Source organism: Stomoxys calcitrans, chromosome 1, assembly GCF_963082655.1.
Source record: "Stomoxys calcitrans chromosome 1, idStoCalc2.1, whole genome shotgun sequence".
NCBI lineage: Eukaryota > Metazoa > Arthropoda > Insecta > Diptera > Muscidae > Stomoxys > Stomoxys calcitrans.
Window position 1 is genome coordinate 69926284 of NC_081552.1, and position 22199 is coordinate 69948482.

General features: G+C 40.6%; 2 long non-coding RNA genes across 2 annotated transcripts; both read right to left on the bottom strand.

Annotated features, from left to right (window-relative positions):
* Positions 1 to 435: 435 nt before the first annotated feature.
* Positions 436 to 12395, bottom strand: LOC131998557 (uncharacterized). The gene is made up of 7 exons (XR_009398794.1): positions 12313 to 12395; positions 10541 to 10629; positions 10446 to 10488; positions 9176 to 9214; positions 9012 to 9109; positions 2855 to 2997; positions 436 to 1432 (listed from the first exon to the last, which is right to left on the bottom strand). It is a non-coding gene; the product is annotated as an uncharacterized LOC131998557 (long non-coding RNA).
* Positions 12396 to 13082: 687 nt separating this feature from the next.
* On the bottom strand, positions 13083 to 14565 carry LOC131998559 (uncharacterized). Its single transcript, XR_009398795.1, has 2 exons — positions 13723 to 14565; positions 13083 to 13456 (listed from the first exon to the last, which is right to left on the bottom strand). It is a non-coding gene; the product is annotated as an uncharacterized LOC131998559 (long non-coding RNA).
* Between the last annotated feature and the right edge of the window lie 7634 nt (positions 14566 to 22199).

Sequence of the window (22199 nt, forward strand, 5' to 3'; positions counted from 1 at the left end):
GTGGTGTGTAAGATAGTATACATTTAAAATAACTTTCTTAGTGGCCTGACGACGGATTAAAAAATTTCGAACAAAATAACAGTTTAAAATAAGTTGTGTAGTGATCGGACAAAAAAATTGCAAACCGTTAGGCTGTATGTTTTGAAGTAAAATGCGATTTTATAGCTGTTCTTTGCCGCCCTCGCTACAACAGTTGGATACTGGATTCGGTTTTCGCGGTGAAACTTGTCGCGTGCACCTTATTGTCCCCAAAAGCGACACCTAGCGGGCAATTGCCGAACAAAATCAGTTGCTTAGGCATGAACCCCGACCCCTGCCTGATTGACAGTAGGACAGTTGGTGTTGTGTTGTCATTTGGCCCATCAGAGGAAGTTCGGTCTGGGAAGAGCGCCATGATGAACAAAATGACAACATAGGCCACTGTCCTAGGAAAGGAAATCTTTCTTTTTGATTTGGACTGTGCAGCAAGCCGGAGGTGAGCCGAGAAGACAACTGGAAGTGAGCTTAACGAGCAAGAAAAAAAAAGAATTAAAAAAAAGTGCAGCCGCGGTCGTGTAGTGTTGGTGTTGTTGTGTTGCATTGCTACAAAGACTGCATAGCAAGTGGATGATGACACAAAACCGAACAATCCAAAGAGGGATGAAACCTCTAAAAGCCTAACATTGAAAAAGGCACTTTTATTTTAAATGATGAACAAGAAAATGATCTGAATTCTAAAAGAAAAAAAAAACAGACCAAAGCAAAATCATTCGATTCCTTTATTGCAAAAAAAAAAGAAAAGAGAAAAAAAAAACAAAAGCTTCTGATAGCTAAACAGAAAAAAAGAAACATCTTACAAACTGAATTAACAAACAACCTTAAAAATTACCTTAAAAACTATCCTTGAAACTACCTTAATACCTAGCTCTAAAGAGTAAAAAAAAAAAAAAAGAAACTGAATTAAAACCACTTATTGAAAAATAAATTTCCAACTAAAAAAGAGAAACTTAATTATAAACTTAATCAAAAAGAAAACAACTTAATCATTACGCTAAAGCTTAAACTAATTAAAAGTAAAACAAAAAAACGCTGCTCACCAACGGCTCATCTCTGCACCAGCGTGGGACTTCCTTCAAAAGCACTCGCAGACCGCAGTGCTCCAGGCGACGGCTTACAAAGACCCTTAACATAATACTTAAAACTAAACCTTCGGACGGACGGACGTACATATTACCTAAAAATAAAAGAAAAAAAAGGAAATTAGTTTTTTTTTGAAAAGGCAGGCATTTTTTTTCTAGGGTACTCATCTTTGATTATACCGTCAACCGTACTACATGGTATTTACCCTTCCCCAATAGATAGAGCTCTTTCTAGGCAGGTAGGAAGTCTCCATAGGGATCCTTGTTCCAAATTAGTACCTAGAAGAGGCCGTCCTTTCGGGCGTGGTAAAGGCCTAAAAAGAAGAAGAAAAGAAATCAGATATGAGATAAAAAAAATCTAATTCCAAATACCCCTTTTATTTTTATATAATACCCCTTTTACTTACCTTTAACCTTACACTATTCGGACGGACATAGACGGACAGACGGAGTAAGCTGCCATTGTGGGCACGGCCTAACTTGCTCAGCGGCAGAAGCCCCGAAGGAAGAGAAGAGATGCCATTAGATCTGTTCGAAGCTAGCATACCCACCTACATATGATTCTTTTATACTGTCTTTAAATTTATTTTTTTTTTTTTTTGCTAAGCTAATGTAGAAAAGTTGAGATAAGAAGTTAAAGCCATAATGTTTCGAGTTTTTCCTTTTTTATTATGAATTTTGGATGATGCCTCTTGTTTTTGTTCTGAATTTTTCATGTGGTCATCATAAATTAACCATCTTTTATAAATAAAGAGACTACCTGGAATGTTTGTAACGTTTACGAAGAGACAATGAATTTTATTGAGATCATGTAGACCTTAGGGAGGAGGAGATAGGAAGGGGGTGATAAGATGAAGAGGTAGGTACGGGGCAACTGACTTGAAAGTTGCTATGGTGGAGCTCCGACTCCAGAGGGAGGGCATTATCCTCGCCAGAACACCAGGCGAGAAGGCTTCCAACAGGTAGGTGTGGTGCTTGCCCTTTTTATTTAGCCATATTAGATTAGTACGTTTCTTTTTCGGGTCAAACATACCTTTTTCTTTTACCTTATCAGTCTGGCATGTAAATTTTCTTTTGTTCCTGATACGTTTGATTCGCTTGCGCAAAGAACCACCCCATCCGGCGAGCACTAGCCGCGCATACGCCATCATGCCAGCAGGCGACAAGCGGTCATCGAAAACATTAAAACGATTATTGAACCAGGACAGGACAAAATGGCGCCCAACGTGGGGCTCGAAAAAGAAACATAGGTTTAGTTTAGCAATACGACTTGGATTTTAGGTCACGTAGAGTTAATCTCGAGAGTCCTCTGCGTTTGCCAATACGCTAAATTGTGCCATTAGGGAGGCAAACGAATTCGCATTTAGTCTAGGACCCAATCGGAAGTCGTTAGACAGATTAAGATTGGTAGCCATAGGTTAGATTAGAGTTAGTGTTTGTTACAATTGCAATAGTTTGAATTAATTAGAAATAGTAAGTGTTTGCTAGGAGAATTCCAGGCGAAACATCAGGAATTTTCGGTCCCGGCAAAGGTTCCAAGGAATTGGTCCGCGTAGCCGTCAACTCTCTTGGTATTTGAGCGGGAGGCTCCTAGCTAACATGCCTTTTGTTAGTCTGCCCTAATTTATAGTCTTAGTTTAGTTGGTAGCACACTAGGTAACTAATAGCTTAAATTTAGGGTTAGTTAGCAAAACCATCCATATAGATTTGTTAGCAATAGACCAAGAATAGCTTACCTAGGTCCGACCGAGGGGGTTGTTTGTGATCCTAGTCACCTGTCCCAGACTCCGGCTAGTGTCCACCAGTCATCGCTTCGGTCATGGTCTGCGTGAGATATTCCTTTCCATTAGTTTAGATTTCATCCGAAGCACCCACAAACCTGTAAGGAATCAAGAAAGTTTTAGTAAGGCTGGCATTTGTCAGTTTTATTGGAATATATACCCTACTTTTCATCTTATCGTCCCCTGAAAACCCTATCTCTAAATAGTTACACATTTCAAGGACGTTTTTATATCACGCTTTATACGATACGATTGAGTTCGATTTTAGCGCAATTACTTCTAGGATTAGGTTAATAGTTTGGGACCTGAATTTTGAATTTAGTTTACCGTCTGAATCTCAGGGAGAGAGTTAGGCGACGGGTTTATTATAAATTGGGTTTGAATTTAGTCATTTACATACGCTTGAATTTATTTACCATTTTATTTAGATTTGTTTTTGGAATTTTTATTTTTATTATTTTTTTTTATATGGAATTCTATACGCTTTGAATATACCTTGTTTTCACATTGTGTGCGACATATTTTATGGTGAGGGGGGTGTGTGTTAATTTACGCTTTCGTTTAATTTGCTACTTATATAGGCAATGGTATTGACCAGGCAAGGAAGTAGGCAACAGTCGGAGATGGAGAACGACGTTCCAGTTTCCACATCGGGAGCAGACACTCGTCCGATGGCAGAAAACACCGCTGTGACCGCTTCGACCGCAATCCATAGCAGCGCCGCTCTAACCACCACGACAACATCGTCTATAGCACCACATGTATCAAGTGACGTGTCATTTAATTCTGATGTCCTAAACAATACAGTGATTTCACCCGCCTTCGCTAGCCAGACAGCGCAAGGCATACGCAGAGACTTCCGAAGAGAGAACATGGAGTTCCAGATGGAACCAGGATATGGTGATGGCATACACGAAATGATCGCATCCGTTGGCGTAGCTCAAGCGCAGTTGATGAGGAGCGTGGAGGAAATAAGGCAATTGGGGAGTGCATTAAACCAGCGAATGGATAGTGTAAGGCACAGTATTCCGCCCATAGCGGCACTTCAGCCTCCTCCGAGTATGCCTAGACCAGATGTTCACGTCAGAGCAGAGCACCAAGGTATGCCGCCACCACCAAGATTTGACCAAGCTAGGGAGTCCGGCCAGTGGCCAGGTTTCCGCAATCCACCACCTTTGACGGGGCCAGGAACAGCAAATAGGCCAGCACCCAACAACAATGCTTATATACATGAGCGCTTCAATCGCGATGTAACGCAACCACCGGAAGCTTTTTACTGGCAGTCTTCACAAAATACGCCTTATTCATATATACCATCCCCAGGTCCAAGAATGGATTTGCAGAAATGGGGAATAAAGTTTGACGGCAGCGGCAAAACGATGGATGCCGAAGACTTCGTGTTCCGAGTAGAATCAATGAGGCAGGATTATGTATATCCTTTCGAAGCGTTGGTTAAGAATTTTCCACAACTGCTAGATGGAACCGCTTTAGATTGGTACTGGCAGCAGCGAAGAATTGCGCCTTTCCAAAGCTGGGATGATCTGAAAAATGCCTTTTTGTGCCAATTTAGACGATTCGAGAGCGAATTTCAGATTCAAAAAAGAATTATGGACCGCCGTCAACAACCACAAGAATCTTTTGAAGATTTCTTCAATGCTGTTGTGAAACTTAGGAATCAGCAGAGATTTCCGTATTCTGAACGTGACCTAGTGGAGATAATGAAAGGCAATTTGAAATCTGCCTTGGCAGCTCTGATTTTTCCCATAAAACTCCGTGGCTTGAACCACTTCAGACAGGAAGTAAAGCGTGCAGAAAGCATGTTAGCTAACCAGCGGCAAGCCTACCAACAAAGGTCTTTTCAAGCTCCAAGAGTGCATGAGCTCTACTACGAAGAAGCAAATATGGAGACGGTGCATGAAGCGGTGAACCTAGAGGTGGACGCCTTGAAAGACACTACCAAATACACCTGCTGGAATTGTCGGAAGTCGGGTCACAGCTACATAGAGTGTCCTGTACCCATGGGTCGAGTTTTCTGCTTTCGATGTGGTAAAGAGGGAGTTGTTACACCAAAGTGTCCTAAGTGTCAGGGAAACTTGACACGGAGCGCGCCTCGTACTGCGGAAGCGCGTTCCACACAGACAGAGATCCCGCAGCAGTAAGAGAGGATTCTGAAGAAACACCTGACATTTCCAATACAACTCCAATTACAATTCTGGTTAATCCAGAAGCGAAAACCTTGAAGATAGAGAGCCAGGTTAGAGAGTTGAAACCCTTGCATGTGCGTGTGAAGGAATATGAAGAGGCTAGAGCAAGAATTTTTGGTCAGGTTTCTACAAAAGTTAAAAGAGCGCGAGAACGTTATAAGCGCAGGAAACAGATCCGTCACGCTATTGCTTCTGCGTCTTTGTATGAAGGTGACGATGCGAGGCTTTACACGAAAATTCGAATCCAGGGCGCTGATATAGAGGGTTTGCTTGATAGTGGTGCCACCGTTTGTTGCCTAGGTAAGGACTGCATTGAATTTACAAAGAGAGTTGGCATTGAAGTCCAGAATTTCTATTCTTTCATTAGCACTGCTGATGAGACCCCACACAGGATGGTTGGCAAATTTAGCGTTCCAATTACCTTCAATAACCGAACCCGGGAGATCACTTTCTACCTTGTACCCACTTTGAAGAAAGAACTATTCCTCGGAGTAGATTTCATGAAGGCCTTCGGCTTGTTCGCATCGGTGGAAAGCCTTACTACCAACAGTGTTAGCTTATGTGATGAAGCGGATGGTGGGGCTGATGATGACAAAAAGATGCATAGCCTATCTGATCTACAACGGCAACGTTTGGAGATGATAATGGCCAAATTCCCCTGCTATACCAAGAAGGGCTTGGGTAAAACAAAGTCTGAAGTCCACACCATCGATACCGGCGACGCAGTACCTGTGAAGAGTAAGCATTACCCAGTTTCACCGGCAGTGCAAAAGTTGATGTACGCGGAGCTGGATAGGATGTTGGCCATGGGAGTCATTGAGCCTAGTGAAAGCGCATGGAGTCACCCGGTAACTCTTGTCCGCAAGGGGGAGAAGAACCGGCTATGCTTGGACGCACGGAAGCTCAATGCCCTGACGACCAAAGACGCTTATCCGCTCCCGCACATTGAAGGGTTGCTGAGCCGGCTGGGTGATACATGCTACATCTCGAGTGTCGACTTGAAGGACGCATTCTGGCAGATACCATTGGATCATTCAAGTAGAGAAAAGACAGCGTTCACCGTGCCGGGGAGACCACTTTACCATTTCACGGTAATGCCTTTTGGGTTGTGCAACGCAGCTCAAAGGTTGTGCCGTTTAATGGATAGAGTGATCCCTTCAGCAATACGTGATCGTGTATTTGTCTACTTGGATGATCTGCTGATTGTTTCGCCAGACTTCGACACCCACATGGTACTGCTCGAGCGCGTAGCAAAGTTATTAGACGAAGCCGGGTTGACAATTAACGTGGCTAAGTCTAAATTTTGCTTTAAGGAGCTTCGTTACCTAGGCTACATGGTTGGTGGAGGAGAGCTCAAACCGGATCCAAGCAAGGTGGATACCATAACTCGGTTCAGTTATCCGAAGACGGCCAAACAGGTCCGTAGCTTTATGGGCGCAACGGGTTGGTATAGACGATTTATACCCAATTATGCCACCATTGCGGCACCAATTTTCGACACTTTAAAGAAGTGCAAACATTTCGTTTTTACCGATGAGGCTAAGTCAGCGTTTGATAATTTGAAAAATGCCCTTGTGACAAGTCCTATTTTGACACATCCCAATTTTGAGAAACATTTCTTTGTACAGTGTGATGCCTCCGACCTTGGAATTGGAGCTGTCCTTTTTCAGAAGGACGAAGAAGGCGCAGAGCATCCAATAGCGTACTTCTCCCAGAAGTTGACGTCTGCTCAGCGGAATTATTCCGTAACGGAAAGAGAATGCTTGGCCGTGGTAATGGCGGTGAAGAAGTTTCGCCCCTATCTCGAATTAATGCCTTTCACCATTATCACGGACCATAGTAGTTTGAAGTGGCTAATGTCGCATAAGGACCTTAGCGGACGCTTAGCTAGGTGGAGTCTGCATCTCCAGTCGTTTTCTTTTAAGGTGGAGCACCGGCAGGGTTCCCAAAATGTAGTGCCAGATACCCTGTCCAGATATGGCATGGAGGAGTTGTCGACTGATCTCGAATCTCTGATAGATTTGTCCGCGGAGGTTTTTAAGTCGGATGATTATAGTGAACTCATTTCCACTGTGTTGAAGAATGCTGACAGTTTGCCAGATATTAAAGTTGTAGACGGGTATGTCTACAAAAGGACCCAGCACTACGATGGCGTGCCTATTCACGAAGATTTTTCGTGGAAGCTATGGGTTCCCCAGGAATTGACCGCCGGTATCATTGAGAAATCTCACTGTCCGCCGCAAGCTTCACATGGCGGCTTTCACAAAACTTTGAGAAGGATAAGGGGGTATTTCTATTGGCCCAACATGACCACACAGGTTAGGGAGTTTGTGCAAGGTTGCGAAATGTGTAAGTCTACAAAACCGGCAAATACTACTCTTCGTCCTCCTATGGGAAAAGAGGCCATAGTTGAGAGACCCTTTCAACGAATATATATAGATTTCTTAGGCCCATACCCTCGCTCGAAGAATGGGAACTCTTTTATTTTTATCGTGTTGGACCATCTAAGCAAATACGTTTTGTTGAAGGCAATGACAAAGGCGAGCTCTAAGAATGTGATAAAGTTCCTGGTTTCTGAGGTCTTCCATAAATTTGGTACGCCCGAGACAATTGTGTCCGATAACGGGCAGCAGTTCGTTAGTAAGGAATTTCAGGAGTTGATGAGGAATTTCGGAATTAACCACCTTAGAACGGCTACGCACTCTCCCCAAGCGAATGCTTCGGAGAGAGTTAATCAGTCCATCTTGGCGGCTATACGGTCGTATTTGAAAGAGAGCCATCAGGATTGGGATAAATATCTGTCCGAAATAGAATGCTCATTGCGTTCCTCTATACATTCGTCCATCGGGGTTACACCTTATTTCGCACTATTTGGAATGAATATGATCAGTCATGGTAGCGTCTACGCCCTAGCCAGGAAGTTGCAGCTCCTGAATGACCCTGAGAGTGAGATAATTCCAAAATCGACTAAACTGGAGATTATACGTAAAGGTATCAAGGAGAGCCTTCATAAAGCCTATTTGGGCAATGAAAAGAAATACAATATGCGCAGTAGAATTGTCAAGTTCATACCAGGACAGGAAGTATACCGTAGAAGCTTCCAACAAAGTGATTTCAAGAATCAGTTTAACGCGAAATTCGGTTTGAAGTTTCACAAATGCCGGATAGTAAGACCGGTTGGTAACTGTCTCTATGAGGTCGAAGATTTAAAAGGCAAGCCTCTGGGTGTTTATCACATGAAGGACTTGAAGCAATGAGATATCTGTGATAACTCCATTCAGTGTATGATATTTTCTTTATTTTTGTCTCTGGGATTGAACCAGACGACTTCTAATGAGGAGTCAATTTTTTCGGCGGCGATTGAGGAGGAGATATAGTTTCGACTATTGTATCATTGATACGGTGTCGTTTTGGCAGCTAGAATATGGCTGGAAATTTTTATTCTTTCACAGTACGTGGAGTTTCTTTTGCAACAGTGGTTTGAATCGAAAGGCTTCAAACTCTGTTTTTTTTTTTCGGTGGCGTTTAGAGGGAAGTGGAAAGTACCAGCTCTTTGGTGAGGTCCATAGGATCTTTGCAGTTCGAGTGCAATTGGTTTTTTTCTTTATGGGTCAGACGATTCCAGACCCAGATTTTTCGGTGGTGATAGAGAGGAGATACTATATACTCAGATAGTACAGGCAAGACGATCGGTTTATTTTCTTTACAAAGGCCTGAAGACCGTACCAGTTTTGGCTATAGGCCTCAGGGCACGACAAACTACTACGGCAACAACCACAACCTGAGCTGTGGTATTTCACTTAATAGTTGTTTCTTATTGGTTTTTGTTCGAACTCCCCCCAGGGTGGAAAGAAATATTGTCCTAGTTCCTACGCTATACCTACTGTATACAGGGATGAGACACTTACCGTTTTGGCTGTCTGGGTAGGCTATTCCTTTTTTGATGAGTAACAGAGGATGATGGCATTTGTTGGTGAATGGACTGTCCAAATGCTTTGGAGTTAGCCTGTAATTAGGAAGAGGAAATGCATTAATGGTTGCAAATAGAAGTAGGTGTGGATATATTTAATACCTTACTTTAGGTGAACTTACAGTCGTCTAAGGTCTGATGCTGAAAATATAAGAGACAATGCAAATAGGATATGGTTTGTTTGGTTAGTGGTGAGATATAGAGCTTTACACAGGCGTTTGAATTGCTTATACACAAATGCAAGAGATGTCGGTATGGCGGTTTTTAATGGTGTTATACTTCTATTGCATTACCACCAGATACAAAGGGCCCAGGCCAGCTGGGACGTCTTCCCTCCACATGTAGCTTACAGACCAAAAGGTCGGCGATGAACCATCTACACCAGGCATCGGAGATGAGCGCTAGAGTTCTCGTAACCAGAGTACCGCTAAAGCTTTCCTCAAGTGGGGATTCCAACGTGAGCTAACGTTTCCGGGCGGCCAACTTGTGACATGTCATAGCCCTCCGGAGCCTACCCCCTGTGCCCCTCTGAAACTGTGACATTAGGCTGCACATCGTAGTAAGGGAGAAAGACGGTGAGGACTATGAGCTGCCAGAGAACAATTACAGCGGTTGGAGTCCCAGTGTGAGGAAAAGCACGAGGCAAATTCACTCAGGTGAATGGACCGAAACCACAGTATCCGGTGACGGTGACTCTAGTACTCAGCCCCAGGCTAGTGGTCAGGAGCACCACGAATGTCTTTGGACGTGTGAACGGTCTGGAGAGGAAGATGGCCTACCTGGATCGATTGGCACGTGCATGCACATTGATGAGCCAGTGTCCCGTGGCTTTCTTGGTCGACATCCTTAGACACGATGGGACAATATGGTGTCATCAACACATTAGGGTTAGCACTCTATTCTGCTAGCGAACTAGCCGCTAACTTTCTAATTGTTCCGCGAGCGGAATTTGACTGTAATCAAATAGTTCTGTTTCCATACCAAAACACCTTTTTTTATTATCTGCACTTATTATTTTTCTATTTAATTTATTTTGCACAACTGAATAATGCAAAACGAGTCATTAAGACCGATGAGGCATAGAAGAATGATGCCGGCAAAGTTTTCAAGTGTTGCTGCTTTAGCTTTTTTTTTCGCCACTTTCCGCACCATAAACCGAGTACTACTTTTCGGCCAGTTTTCAGTTTACACTTGGTCGATGTTTTTTTATATGGAGCTTGACAGCTTTCCGCTCGAAAAGCTGAGCAGAATACTCAGCGGTACACGGTGCTGCTCGTGTGAGCTTTGCCCTTTATTACAGCTCTTTTTCTATTTCGCTTACATTTCTCAAGTACGCCACACAAACCAGAATCGGAAGAGGAAATGCACTTACCTTGTTGGTCATAAATGGCTGGCGGGAGATTTGTTGTTGGTACCTGGAAAGACAGGAGGTTATTTCTTTGGAGGACAATACCTTTTTTTACCTACCTCACACACTCTCCATCCATGGAAGTTCCCCTCTTTTGGTGGCACCAGTTAGGTGTATCAATCCACTTGGATTTCGTCTCCCATGGAATCTGAAAAGATAGAAAACGAGATTGGGAAATTACATTGTTTGAAATGAAAGGTACGAAGATCAATAAATGTTATATCAGGGTGGATTTTCGAGCCGGTTGGGTTTTTTTATACGATTGTAGTTGATTATATACGCGAGAAGGAAAGAGGAAAAGAAAAGATTTTGTGAGATTTCCCACTTCATTTTAATTTTATTCTACAGTGGGATTCTACACGTAAATTTTTTCACTTGAACTTTGCAATTTTGAATTTTTGTTTTTCTCTTTGATGTTATTCAATTTAGCGTTTTTCTATAGTTTGCGTTTCATAATTTTTCAGATTTTTGTTTTTATTTTTCTTGGAATTTTGCAATTTTTTTTAATCGACTTGCGTTCATTTAATTTTTAAAGTGTGAATTATTTTGATTTATTTTTGGGTTTTTATGTAGAGAGAGTGTTTTGGATTTTTATTTTTTCCGTTTTTAGTGTTTTGGTTATACTTTATTTTTGGGGTTTTTATTAGTTTTTTCTTGCCAATTTTCTTTTTAGAACTTCATAATTCTTTTATTTTTTTTCTTTTGCACAATTCTCCAATAACTTTAATTTTTTACATTATTTTCACTTTAACTTTCTAACAACACTTTCACTTTTCAGTTCACTGAACTTTAAATTAATTCACAATAGCACACCTTTTCACATTTCGTTTTGTTTGGTTTGGTCTTTTGGATCACCAGGAAGAAGACGATTTTTTTTTTTTTTTTTTATTTTGTCAACTTCTTTTATATGCACTTGGTTCTTCATTTACCTTCAAACTCATGAACACGCAGATAATTGGGCAAATCAATTTTTTTTTGCTTCTGTCTTCACATCACTTTTCATAAAGTACTGTTTTTCTTTGGACACAGAGTTTGGTTTGAGTACCCCCACCTCCATTCATAGCGTGAGTGGGTAGGAGTACCGCAATAACATACTATTACACTACGCACACTTGTTGACACATAGCTACAGCCGCCTACTCACGTGATAGTAACCGGTCTCCATCAAATGGTTTCTACATTTTGGAACTTTGATTTTTTTCACACACCATTACAGAACATATAAGTATGTATGTATATATATGGTGATACATATATGACACGTTTTTTTTGAACCATCATATCGTTGGTTAAATTTTAAGCTGTCTGCATGTACAGTGTTCGCAAGTCATGTTGCGGAATATATATATATTTTTTTTTATGGCTATCATTATCCCAAATGGGGTTCACACATACACACAATATGTTTTTTTAATTTTAATCACGCATGTGTTACATTTTTAGGCATTTATTCATATGCCAGAATAATTGAGTGGTCGAAGGCTGTGTTTTTGTGACCGGTTATATGGTACCGGCATTTATTTCAATCGCACGGGAAGACCTTTAATATATTTTTGTATTAATTCAACATGCGTGCTAACCAACAGATTCAATTTTTATCACATAAATATATTTTTTGTTTTTTTTTGCACGCTTTAGAATGGCGATGTTTTTTTTTCATTCATTTAATGAATCTTCATTTATGCACACACACACACACACACACGCACGTAATTCTTTTGCGAATGGTTTTTTGTCACGGAATTTTCGCGAGATCACTTTAAAAATCACACGGATCGCGGGAACGACACATACACATAATTTTTAATAGATTTGTTTTTTTTATACTTACCAATTAATAAATTTTCAGCATCATGGCCGGTCCGCAATGCTGCTTCTTTTCTTTAATTAACTATGAATGACAGTGTCGGTTCGTTGATTTGAACGGCGTTAAAGCGCACATATGAGGTGCCGAACCTATTTCAGTGATGAAACATGTACGGCTGTCATTTATAATTACCATCCAATTTATCGTTCTTAAGGGACGTACACATTATGAGATGCGTTATTTTGGCAGGAAGGAAAAAAAAGGAGTATGATTAAATCCATTATTAATTTGGGTTTTACATCCCGTGGAAGTTAAGATAATAAATCGCAAGTCAGTTTGTACACCCTTCGCCAGATAGCGAGGGTCTTATATATAATTCAGATGAACGATATGTCGTGCAGATATGCTATTCTCAATGGTATAATAATGTTAGGTAGTGCTCGAATAATGTAGGGATTGCAGTGCAGATAAATTTTAGGAATTGCCGCTCGGATTTTTTCCGATTATGGAACTAAAGATGTCCGAGGAATTTGCACCTTTTTCCCTCCCATCCTTTGACAGTGATGTTCGAAGGATGGTTGGGTTTGTCGCGTGCACCTTATTGTCCCCAAAAGCGACACCTAGCGGGCAATTGCCGAACAAAATCAGTTGCTTAGGCATGAACCCCGACCCCTGCCTGATTGACAGTAGGACAGTTGGTGTTGTGTTGTCATTTGGCCCATCAGAGGAAGTTCGGTCTGGGAAGAGCGCCATGATGAACAAAATGACAACATAGGCCACTGTCCTAGGAAAGGAAATCTTTCTTTTTGATTTGGACTGTGCAGCAAGCCGGAGGTGAGCCGAGAAGACAACTGGAAGTGAGCTTAACGAGCAAGAAAAAAAAAGAATTAAAAAAAAGTGCAGCCGCGGTCGTGTAGTGTTGGTGTTGTTGTGTTGCATTGCTACAAAGACTGCATAGCAAGTGGATGATGACACAAAACCGAACAATCCAAAGAGGGATGAAACCTCTAAAAGCCTAACATTGAAAAAGGCACTTTTATTTTAAATGATGAACAAGAAAATGATCTGAATTCTAAAAGAAAAAAAAAACAGACCAAAGCAAAATCATTCGATTCCTTTATTGCAAAAAAAAAAGAAAAGAGAAAAAAAAAACAAAAGCTTCTGATAGCTAAACAGAAAAAAAGAAACATCTTACAAACTGAATTAACAAACAACCTTAAAAATTACCTTAAAAACTATCCTTGAAACTACCTTAATACCTAGCTCTAAAGAGTAAAAAAAAAAAAAAGAAACTGAATTAAAACCACTTATTGAAAAATAAATTTCCAACTAAAAAAGAGAAACTTAATTATAAACTTAATCAAAAAGAAAACAACTTAATCATTACGCTAAAGCTTAAACTAATTAAAAGTAAAACAAAAAAACGCTGCTCACCAACGGCTCATCTCTGCACCAGCGTGGGACTTCCTTCAAAAGCACTCGCAGACCGCAGTGCTCCAGGTGACGGCTTACAAAGACCCTTAACATAATACTTAAAACTAAACCTTCGGACGGACGGACGTACATATTACCTAAAAATAAAAGAAAAAAAAGGAAATTAGTTTTTTTTTGAAAAGGCAGGCATTTTTTTTCTAGGGTACTCATCTTTGATTATACCGTCAACCGTACTACATGGTATTTACCCTTCCCCAATAGATAGAGCTCTTTCTAGGCAGGTAGGAAGTCTCCATAGGGATCCTTGTTCCAAATTAGTACCTAGAAGAGGCCGTCCTTTCGGGCGTGGTAAAGGCCTAAAAAGAAGAAGAAAAGAAATCAGATATGAGATAAAAAAAATCTAATTCCAAATACCCCTTTTATTTTTATATAATACCCCTTTTACTTACCTTTAACCTTACACTATTCGGACGGACATAGACGGACAGACGGAGTAAGCTGCCATTGTGGGCACGGCCTAACTTGCTCAGCGGCAGAAGCCCCGAAGGAAGAGAAGAGATGCCATTAGATCTGTTCGAAGCTAGCATACCCACCTACATATGATTCTTTTATACTGTCTTTAAATTTATTTTTTTTTTTTTTTGCTAAGCTAATGTAGAAAAGTTGAGATAAGAAGTTAAAGCCATAATGTTTCGAGTTTTTCCTTTTTTATTATGAATTTTGGATGATGCCTCTTGTTTTTGTTCTGAATTTTTCATGTGGTCATCATAAATTAACCATCTTTTATAAATAAAGAGACTACCTGGAATGTTTGTAACGTTTACGAAGAGACAATGAATTTTATTGAGATCATGTAGACCTTAGGGAGGAGGAGATAGGAAGGGGGTGATAAGATGAAGAGGTAGGTACGGGGCAACTGACTTGAAAGTTGCTATGGTGGAGCTCCGACTCCAGAGGGAGGGCATTATCCTCGCCAGAACACCAGGCGAGAAGGCTTCCAACAGGTAGGTGTGGTGCTTGCCCTTTTTATTTAGCCATATTAGATTAGTACGTTTCTTTTTCGGGTCAAACATACCTTTTTCTTTTACCTTATCAGTCTGGCATGTAAATTTTCTTTTGTTCCTGATACGTTTGATTCGCTTGCGCAAAGAACCACCCCATCCGGCGAGCACTAGCCGCGCATACGCCATCATGCCAGCAGGCGACAAGCGGTCATCGAAAACATTAAAACGATTATTGAACCAGGACAGGACAAACTCCATATAAAAAATAAGCGGAAAATATTGATGAAGTGTTCGTTTCGCTATAACTTGTTTTTCATCTAGGGAAAATTTATGTTTCACGACTCCCAAAACCCACATTCGATGGGCAACAATTCGTTTTCTTACGTAAAATAAACGTCATCGCAAAACTTCCAATTGCAGCTAAGTGTATAATTTTGTGTGTAAATATAAATATAAATATAAATATACTTCAAAATAAATAAAAAATGTTTCTTTCATAGCGAGCAATTGCATTTAATCTGTACGAAGTAAAAGATAAAAGTAAATAGTAAAAAAGTAAATAGATGAAAATAATGTTATGCTTTTGGTCTTGCAATTACAACATTGTTTTGATACAAGTGGAAGATGCTGGCAAGGGTTTTTGGAAAGTTGTGCTTATTTAACTTATACCCAGGATGCACTTATAAGGTGAACAATTTTTTTGGGTACAATTTTGTTTATATATGTTTTGATTTTACAAAAAATATAAATGTAAATATATATACAGTAAATTTATAAAAGCTTGATAACACTACTTTGATTTTTTTCGATAATCCACACATAAGCAACACAGTGTTATAATGATGAACATCTTATATATAAAAAATCAATTTGTGTTTGTTTGTTTGTGTGTTCCTTATAGACTCAAAAACGGCTGAACCGATTTTCTTGAAATTTTCACAGATGGTGTATAATGACCCCGTGGTGAAAATAGGATACTTTTGATATCTCTAAAGGGGGAGCGGACCCTCCCCAAGTGGAAGTGGAAATTTGGTATCCAAATTTCGGAAGGGGTACCTAGGGGGGCTGCCCCAACCTAAAACCTACCAAACATATATTTAGACCAATCACGACAATATGGGACTCAAATGAAAGGTATTTAGGATAAGAAAACGTATCTGATATCCAATTGTCGGACCAAGTGCTAGGGGGACCACCTCAAGCCCCAAAACACCCCTAAATCGGATATATTTACCGACCATGGCAATATGGGACTCAAATGAAAGGTATTTGCGAGTAGAATACGAATCCAATATCCAAATGTGGGACCACGTCTCGGGGGGTCCACCCCTTCTGGACTTATTTACTGACCATGGGAATATGGGGCTTAAATAAAAGGTGTTTGAATGTAGAATACGAATCTGATATCAAAATATGGGACCAAGTGTTTTGGGGGCCGCCTCTCACCAAAAACCTCCTCCAAAAGGGGACAAATTTACGACCATAGCAATATGGGGCTCAAAAGAAAGGTCTTTGGGAGTAAAGTACGAATCTGATATCAATATTTGGGAAAAGTGTCTATAGGGCCACCCCACACTCACAGCATCACCCAAGCAGGAAGTATTTGCAGACTATTGCAATATGAGGCTCAAATAAGAGGGTTTTTAGAGTAGAACACGAATCCGATATATAAGTTTCAAGGCCAACTCACTGAGTGGCCGCCCATCCCCCAAAACACTCCCCAAGCCGGTCATATTTGCCGACTATGGAAATATGGGGCTCAAATTAAAGGTATGTGGGAGTACACCACGTATCTAATATCAACATTAGGGGCCAACTGTCTAGCGGACGTCCGACCACCATAACAACCCATAAATAGGACGTATTTGCTCACCAAGACAATTTGGGTCTTAAAGAGAGTGGAACTAAATATTCATAGTTTTTAGGGCCAATAACCCAAACCGGACATATTTGCTGACTATTGCAATAAGGAGTTTAAATGAGATTAGAAAACGAATTTGATATCCAATTTTGAGGGCAATGGCGATATGGGGTTCAAATAAATGATATATAGAAATATGTGGAGCTTAAATGAAAGGTATTGGGGGGTAGAGCAAGAATTGATACCCAATTTTGTTCGACCATGGCAATATGTGGATCAAATGAAAGGTATTTCAAATTAGAGAACGAATTTGATAACCTATTTTGGGGCCATGTGTTTGTGGGACGCCTCATCCTGTAAACTCCTCTTAAGCCAATGGCAATATGGGGTTTAAATAAATGGTATTTGAGTGAAGAGCACGATGCTGATATTTTTTCAGGGCCAAGTATCTGGGGGACCATCTCTCCCCCGAAAACCCCACTAAATCAGACATCATGAGAATATCGGGCTGAAATGAAGTATTTTAAGAATGGAGTACACCTTACATCCAAACTTAAATTCGTAGACCAATAAAGATCATATGGGATTCAGATAAAGGCACTTATATTGTTAAACTGTTAGTCAAGCGATATACTATTTTCGTAGCATAGTATTTCACTAAAAGCTCTTTAATTGTCGAAAATAATTATTCCAAGGAAACTTTTGTTCCATATAAAGTAAAAGAAGGCGCAGTGGAGCGGGCCCTGATCAGCTAGTAGGTTATAGAAATGAAATTTAACATCTTAAACAGAAGGGCCACTTTTGGGTCAAAAATCGATACTGCAAAATCCAGACTGTATTACTATATTTAGTAAAAAAATGTTACCATATTTTCCAATATTGACCTGATGACCTTAATAATTATGTGACCTTCAAAGTCAAGCAAAAATCGTTAAAACGTTCAGGGATTTAAGGCAAAAGTCGTCAAGCGCCAAGAGGTCAAATTTTGTCAAAACAAGTAAAAGCGTGCTAAGTTCGGCCGGGCCGAATCTTATATACCCTCCACCATGGATCGCATTTGTCGAGTTGTTTTCCCGGCATCTCTTTTTAGGCTAAAGAGGATATAAGAAAAGAGTTGCTCTGCTATTAAAACGATATCAAGATATGGTCCGGTTCGGACCACAATTAAATTATATGTTGGAGACCTGTGTAAAATTTCAGCCAATTCGTATAAGAATTGCGCCCATTGGGGCTCACGAAGTAAAATAGAGAGAACGATTTATATGGGATCTGTATCGGGCTATAGACCGATTCAGAACATAATAAACACGTTTGTTGATGGTCATGAGAGGATCCGTCGTACAAAATATCAGGCATATCGAATAATAATTGCGACCTCTAGGGGTCAAGAAGTCAAGATCCCAGATCGGTTTATATGGCGCTATATCAGGTTATGAACCGATTTGAACCTTATTTGACACAGTTGTTGAAAGTAAAAATAAAATACGTCATGCAAAATTTCAGCCAAATCGGATAGGAATTGCGGCTTCTAGAAGCTCAAGAAATCAAATCCCCAGATCTGTTTATATGACAGCTATATCAGTTTATGGACCGATTTCAACCATACTTGGCGCAGTTGTTGGATATCATGACGAAATACTTCGTGCAAAAACTCATTCAAATCGGATAAGGATTGTGCCCTCTAGAGGCTCAAGAAGTCGAGACCCAAGATCGGTTTATATGGCAGCTATATCAGGTTATGGACCGATTTGAACCATACTTGGCACAGTTGTTGGATATAATAACAAAACACGTCGTGCGAAATTCCATTCCAATCGGATAAGAATTGCGCCCTCTAGAGTCTCAAGAAGTCAAGACCCAAGATCGGTTTATATGGCAGCTATATCAGGTTATGGACCGATTTGAACCATACTTGGCACAGTTATTGGATATGATAACAAAACACGTCGTGCAAAATTTCATTGCAATCGGATAAGAATTGCGCACTCTAGAGGCTCAAGAAGTCAAGACCCAAGATCGTTTTATATGGCAGCTATATCAGGTTATGAACCGATTTGAACTATACTTGGCACAGTTGTTGGATATCATAGCAAAACACGTCGTGCCAAATTTTGTTCCAATCGGATAAGAATTGCGCACTCTAGAGGCTCAAGAAGTCAAGACCCAAGATCGGTTTATATGGCAGCTATATCAAAACATGGACCGATATGGCCCATTTACAATACCAACCGACCTACACTAATAAGAAGTATTTGTTCAAAATTTCAAGCGGCTAGCTTTACTCCTTCGGAAGTTAGCGTGCTTTCGACAGACAGACGGACGGACGGACGGACGGACGGACGGACGGACAGACGGACGGACATGGCTAGATCGACATAAAATGTTGCGACGATCAAGAATATATATACTTTATGGGGTCTCAGACGAATATTTCGAGTAGTTACAAACAGAATGACGAAATTAGTATACCCCCCATCTTATGGTGGAGGGTATAAAAACAACGTCAAAATGACGTAAAATCGTCACGACTGGCATCCCTGCACATCAACCATTATGGTTTTGTCATATGGTTAGAATAACTCATCAGCCATATTAGGTGTTGAGGCTTCAAGGGCCAAACATTGGTAGGCTGGTTATGTCGAATATAAAGGGGAAAACGTGTCTACGATATAAGCTCGACACTAAAACAAGTCTGATACCTTTCACACTAGTTGTTCTTTTCCATCGCATGTATTGGGTTGCCCAAAAAGTAATTGCGGATTTTTCATATAGTCGGCGTTGACAAATTTTTTCACAGCTTGTGACTCTGTAATTGCATTCTTTCTTCTGTCAGTTATCAGCTGTTACTTTTAGCTTGCTTTAGAAAAAAAGTGTAAAAAAGGTATATTTGATTAAAGTTCATTCATTCATTCATTCATTCTAATTTTTATTAAAAATGCATTTACTTTCTTTTAAAAAATCCGCAATTACTTTTTGGGCAACCCAATATTTTCTTTTTAGTGATAGGCTTCTTTTCTATACGACTACTTAGCTTCCATGGCATACACATGTCATTTGTGTGCATCTTTTAGAAGTTGTATTGATGGCTTCGAACGCTAGACAATAGGTTTCAGGTTCGAAACCCGGCCGGGGCTATGCCGAATTTTAATATTAAATTTTTTTGCCTGTAAAGACTACTACTGACTTCGATTGTGCGGAAAATGTTGCTAAACATCAATTAAATTTTGTGAAATCCCTCAATGTTTTCAGCAGCGTTGCTAATTTGTTTAGTTGTAATTAAACTTCTTATTTGGCGTGTAAAGCGTTGTTTTGGTATTAAACAGATGCATGTTGACATTGTTATCATATGACTGTCAACCAAGCTAAAAACTGTGAACCAAGCTAAAAAAATTGGTAGTTTTAAGCGCAAAGCCATCCGTGTAGAAGTCTATGCTACTCTTATTACCAGGGATATTGTAGTTCCAATAGATTCTATCAGTAATAGTTGTAAAGTACTTTGTATCAATAAACGGCTCAGGCAGAGTGTAACCCATGCCTGCGAAATCGGCAATTGTATCAAGAATAACACAGTGTCCGTAGGCGCCGCATGACCAAAGGAAAAGCTCACTTAGTCTCACAGCAGTGGTCGCAGCAAATTGTCTAGCCACGATATCCAGAGGCATTGAAGGGCGCATCCAACAGACCACAACACCATATAACATTATAGGTCTGACAACTACAGTATATGCCCAGTGCATGACACGCTGTTTAAACCCCCAACTTTAACCAATAGCCCTCTTGCAAGTGTATAGGACAAGAGTTGACTATCTTGCCTTTTCCAAAATGTTGGATAAGAAGTTCAATTTCCTGTCTAGCCAAACACTTAGGTATTTTGCGTTTTCAGTAAATGGAACATTCTCTCCTCCCAAGGAGACAGATGCCAATGTAAGTAACTTGTTTCTCCTGCTGAAAAAAACTCCTTCCGTCTTGTACGGATTTACGCCTACACCTACACTTTCGATAGCAAATTTCGCTGTCGCACGTAGAGCATCCTTAAGTATATCTCTAAGAGTGCTGGGAAACTTACCCTAACCGCAATAATCACGTCATCACGCAACCACTTTTACATTTTTTCAGAGACAATAATGTATTGTTAATGACCGTATTCCAAAGTAGAGGAGACAGTACATCTCCTTGAGGTTTTCCTCTGCTGACCCATCTTTTTAGATATACATATCCCAAGCCTGTCATAATGCATCCTTTAGTAAGAAGGTTAGGTTAGGTTATAAAGAGGGTGCAGATATTAATCCGCCCCAAGCTACTATGGACATACACCTAAGCCCGATATCAGATTGTTGTGCTCTCTAAATACAAAAAAGTAACGATTATACCGTGATGGTATGAGCTGCTCCCATCCTCAATCCATTCTCCCATCATTTTAAGTTTCATAGCCGCAGTGGCTGCCTCACACTTAATCTGTATAAATGGGTCAGATATCTAGAATAGTCTCTAGTGACCTAGTGGACGTGTTCTTTATCGCTCCGCCTATGCCAAGACAACTTGTTCTTTGAAACTGTTGTATGGTCCTTATGTTGAACGTTTTCTCCATAGCAGTAAACCAAACTACTGGGGCATAAGTATTCATTGGTTTAATCATGCTCCCGTAGAGCTAAAGGACTATCCTCGGATTCAGGCCAAATTTCGATCCTACGGCTCGTCTACATAGTGCCCAATATCTATGAACCTTCTCAGTGCGCTCCTTAATGTGACACTTTCAATTCAGTTTCCTCTCCAAGATCACACCTAAGTATTTGACCTTGTCAGATATGGAAAGCGTCTTATTGAGGACACGTTGTGCATTGAATTGGCCCGCCTTCCTCGTGAACAGGCATATTTCAGTCTTCTCTGGGTTAACATTGAAACCTCTGGGTCTAGCCCAGTCATATTCCATATGCAAGACAATTTGGCGCTTCTGCATAGCTGGTTCGGATCCTTGCCCCTTAGAAGTATTGTAACATCGTCTGCATAGCAGACGGGTTCAAATCCCTTCTCAGTCAGCATCCGCAATATGTCATTTATACCCATGCCCATAGAAGTGGCGATAAAAAGCCCCCCTGTGGCGTGCCTTGTGCACTTTCTCCTTTATATTTATGTCATGGGACACACTATTTATCCACCTGTTGCTTAGCATTTATCTAGTCTCTAAGGACCGGGCCCACCTAATACTGGTCTAAAGATTGGATCAGTGTGTTGGTCTAAACTTGTTAAAAGCCCCCTCGATGTCAATGCATACCGTCAGTGTGTACGTATTGGCATCGAAGGATTTCTATTTTATGCACAACCTCGTGCAGTCTCCACCGACCTTTCCTTGCCGGGCTTGGGTAGAAATACCACCCTTGCCTCCTGCCAGGATTTCGGGGAATATAAGTACAGGCACGCTGTGAGTAAGTAAGTTACTAATAAACGTTCTTACGATAGTGTTGATGATGGAGAAAGTACAGGTTATTGTGACGGTGCAGATATAGGGGGCGACGAGGAGTACTCCAAGAGCAGCACTGAATGCAATATTTGATCTGAGACCTTTGCACTTGTACGTGGAAGCGTTGGAAGTTAGGAACTCGCGGTCTTCGGAT